Source organism: Phaethon lepturus, unplaced genomic scaffold (genome assembly GCF_000687285.1).
Source record: "Phaethon lepturus isolate BGI_N335 unplaced genomic scaffold, ASM68728v1 scaffold3841, whole genome shotgun sequence".
NCBI classification, from domain to species: Eukaryota; Metazoa; Chordata; class Aves; order Phaethontiformes; family Phaethontidae; genus Phaethon; species Phaethon lepturus.
In genome coordinates this window covers 1-4650 of record NW_010518295.1, presented here as the reverse complement: position 1 = coordinate 4650, position 4650 = coordinate 1, and positions in this window count along the sequence as shown.

The window sequence follows — 4650 nt, the reverse complement described above, 5'->3', positions numbered from 1 at the left end:
TGAACCGCTTAAAAGTACTAAAAATTCCCTGCCCTTTTTCCCCTGAAACAGAAAAAAGAAAATTCACTAAAAATGAAACTAAGCAAATACAAGGAAAAAATCAGACTTGGGACTTTAAAAAAAAAAAATCTGCTTTTAATTTATTCCTTTTGGTCTGGACAACGCACCTGATACCAAGTTCCCTGAACAGGAGCCATGGAAAAGTCAGCAAGTTCACGTCTCCTAAAGCTGCAAAATCCAAGTTTGACATAATAGTGGAAAACATCAGCCTCGACTTTGCATTTCTTCTCTTCTGTGAATTTCAGCCCAGATCTTTAAAAACAAAGTATAATCTTTGAGCATCAACCTGTAAGCATAGTAATTTAGCTGGGAACATCCAACACCATTCCTTGTTTAAGCCAACATATGAAGACGGACAGCCAAAACGGGTTCAACCCAGAAAATCACACAAGTTATCTACACAGATAGCTTCAAATGCTACTACTGTGGAAAAGCAAACACTACAATATACAGTTTAGATACATTAGGCAGTAAATTAGTTTACAAACTGGTAAGACACTGGGGAAGTCCCTCTCAAAAACTTAAATACATGCACCTCTTTCAAAATCCTTGTAGCAAACATTTGCTTGAGTAACACATCAAGACCAGCTTTCTCAAGTGCTGTTTCAGTTTTATAAGGAGAAAAACCTATCACTGCTATTCATTCCCAGACTTATTAAAAACTTCATTCTCTTCTCTAACAGATGAAACTTCAAAAAAGACTTTCTGAAGTATGTGCAAACTACTCAGAATTTAAACTACATACACCACCTTTCTAAGAATACCTAATTTTTCATGTCACCAAACAGCATTTTCACAAGCCATAATATATGACTCTGAAAATATGATGCAAAGAAGAAATACAAAGAGAAGGAGCAAGGCTACACTTTTCTTAAAGGTATTTTAAGCACGGTGCTACAGGGTGAAGCTGTGGTTACACAGTCGTTCTCTGTACAGTAGAGGAACAAAGCTGCTCTCCCACACCCCAGGGGCCACTACCAAATCTTAAGGAGGAAAAGTTAGAGATAGTTAGTAACAAAATAGCAACACCAAAAAGTAGCTTCAGCCCAAAATTAACATCTCTGTCTCACAGGAGCATCACTCTCTTGTTCTTTTTTCCCACCCCTCCCATGCCATTTTGCATATGTGATGCATAGTATTATTTATCAGATGGGACACGTATTTCCTCCAAAATAAATATGGAACTTTTTTCATATGAAGAAACTTTTAAAATTACAATAGCAATAAAAAAAATTTGTAGACTACTTATTGTTCATTCATACTTTATTAACTGATTGCACTGTGCGTTTTCATCTTCATCTACACACTTCAACAGCCCAGCCATATATACCTAGTCTTAAAGCAAAAGCTTTTCTTTTCCAACTCTCCATACAAAACTGCTTCTACTTCCAAGCACATCCCCTCCCGCAGTCAGAAAAATAACGGGGGAAGCCTCCACAGCATCAGATCATTTCCACTTTCTCACCTAAAAAGCCACTAAACCCCGATGGTGGCAGGACACCACGCAGCCAGCCTGCCAAATTCCCCGGGCCGCCCCCTTTGAAAAGAGCGGCTTGCTGCACTCGCCTGTCTTGTGTCACTCGGCGCTCTGTGTCGTGGTACGCAACATGAAAAGAGAGCTCCATGATTTAGTGCTATTAATAAAAGGAAGCACTCTCACGGTGTATTTGTGACCTACTCTTAAGTACTACCGTGTATTTATACTTTGTTGATTACGTTGTTAAAGAAAACATAGATATGGAAAAATTCATATCAGAAAATTCAAACTGGCAAAAATTCAAAAATTTTGGCATTACCAGGATTGGTGGTTATAGCACTTATTGCGGAAATTACCAGGTCTCTACAAAACATCTGGGATCTGTTGAAGCCAATGCACAGCATATGCTCTGAGCCAATTTCTTCTGACGTACAAAATGCTGCAACCTTCTGCTATTAAACAAAGCAGAACCATATGAAACACACTCTGTTTCACAGGTTTATTAACAAAATGTCTACCAAAAAAAAAAAAAACCCTCGGGTATGTTATGGCTGGCACATTAACCTCTAGAGCTCTGATTTCCAGCAAGGGGCACCTTGAACCAACATTTTTTTTGATAGCTGGTGGGAGAAGGATGAGGAAAAAAACCAGCTGAAAAAAGTATCAGGAAGTCAGCTTTTATTTTGTATCAGTTAAAAAAAACTACTTGCAATCCAGTACTATATTAAGACTCCATCTCCCCTAGATTCTTGCATTTCCTCCGTTATTTCAAAGCTAAGAAGCTAATCAAAGTTCGCCAACTCGAAATTTTCACCTGTGAAACTAAAGGGCAAAGAATCAGTAACGCTATTTTTTCTTTCCTAACAAAGCCTCAACGCTGAAGTCTGCTTCCACTTCAAGAAAAGGATGCACTTTGCTTCTGCACCCTCCATACAGTAACCTCTTTGACATGCCGGAGTTTCTCAAGCTGCTTGTGAGAGGAAAAGCTCCTTCGGACAAGCCAAAGATATCTCCGCAGCCCAAAAGTGTCTTTAACCAAGCTTGGCCGTATGTCTCTCAACACTCCTTCCTCTGCAAGATAACAAGCAAATAAATGTCACGGTCCCGTGTGGGAACCCGCTAAGACCTGTGCAAACTCCCGCTGAGGCCAGTGGGGCTTCTCGTGGGGCAGAGGGGCAGCGGGGGTGGGCTGGGGAGCAGGACCAGCGTGGAGCGCTTCGCCCCTTCTTACGGGCACATTTGAGAGTACGGACGCACGTGTGACCTAACTGCACAAAAGCAAGCCGGGCGCATGCATTCAGCCTCGGAACAGGCTTCGCCATGTCACGCCACGGCAGTGTTTTACACTAAAAAAGCAGCACTGAAGCTTTGTAAGGTAGATCTCCATTTCAAAATGGAAGACTTGGCTTTTGGCAGGAGCGTGGCAAAAAGACAGAGGGAATGCGGAAGCACGAGGTGCTGCCCCAAACCATGGTGAGCAGTAGGTAACACATGGACTTGCAGCTGCCACAAGATGATCTTTTCGACACCTCATCTTACCTTTCCACAGCCTGTAAAATTTCAGCAGATAGAGGGAAAATAAAGTAAGTTGCAAGTGTTGAAACCAAGTGTCATTGTCCCTAATCCAGTGCTCCTGCCCAGCAGGGCCTAACCTCCAAGCCAGACCTCGCAACAAAGCCACGACAGGCACGGGGCAGCTTGCAGTTCTCCAAGTCCCAAATGAGCTTCCTCAGGTTGGGAACAAAAGCAAAGGTCTTCATCTTAAAATCTCGTATGGCTGTGCACTGCCAACCCCTCCCTGCACCACAAACACTTCAGTAATTATTCCAAGAACAAACCACCCACCGAAATGCAGCCCACCATGTTGATGACCAGAAAGCATTAACAATTGTATTTATTTACAAGGAAAAAAAAGAATCCAAGCAAGACTGAAAGCATGGGGACCGGGGCAGGGGTGTGCATTTTAAAGCGACTACCCGCATCTGCAGGATACACCACATTATCCCAGCAACACTGGGAATGCTCACAACGGCCATAAATGGTCCCTTTTCAAAAGGGCAGTTTAAATGCTGCAGAAATTGGGTCAGCAACGGGCCACAGAGATACTTAAGGCAAGCAGCAGGCACCTCGTGCGTCGTAGGCAGCAGGCTTGTGGCAAAGGACTCGAATAAAAGACAGAACACACCAAGAGAGAGATCAGACAATAGCTGTTGAAGACAGGCAGGTAACAGCAACAAAGCACATGAAGCACGGGTCAAGCAGCTGGTCAAGTACAGGCCCTTCAGCTCCCCACCCTCCTCCAGTTGCCAGGAATCAAGATTTAGACACAAACCAGCCGTGCACATGGCACGCAGCACCAGCAGGCAGGCACGGAAACTAAGCAGGCAGGTTAAATCCACAAAACGATAAGGAACTGCAAAACTTATTCTACAATATTACACAGCTGCTCACTTCCCGAGGGCAGCGCAGTGCTCCTCGATGTTCCGGTCTCATTTGAAAAAACAGGAATTACACAACTTAATGTTTATATATGGTTGGCATGTTCATCATCTCTGTGTTCAGGTCTTTACTGTTTGTACATTTATTGATGTGTTTATCGCAGAGACCTTAATTTTAAAATGCCAACCCAATACTTCAGTCGATAGGACAACGTAATTCAGCACAAAAAATACCTATGTAGGCAAAATGTTAAGAGGTGACCTACAATGTCACTAGCGAGGTCCGACTTGCTGACTTTGTCCCCTGTGTAATAGCTGACATGAAGCGAGCGTGCAGCAGCACTGTTGCACACTTCTGCCAGCCAGAGTGGGGAAACTTGATTCCGTTCTGCACGGACCTTAAAATCATTTTACATAAATGGAGGTGGTGGTTACAGAAGGTGCAGGCAGTTATGAATCAGTCACTCCCTCCTTTCTCTCATTTCACTTCCTCTTTGCTATTGTGTATATTTCCTTTCATCGTTGGAATGCAACCTGCTGTTGTCCCTTATCAGTTGTGCCTATCACTTCAAATAAGCAAGCTTTCATTTTTCCCTTCCTACCACTACCTTCATTCACCTCAGGTTTTTTTTTTCCAGAGGCACTTTTTCCCTCCCCCCACCCCGCTTCCCCCCT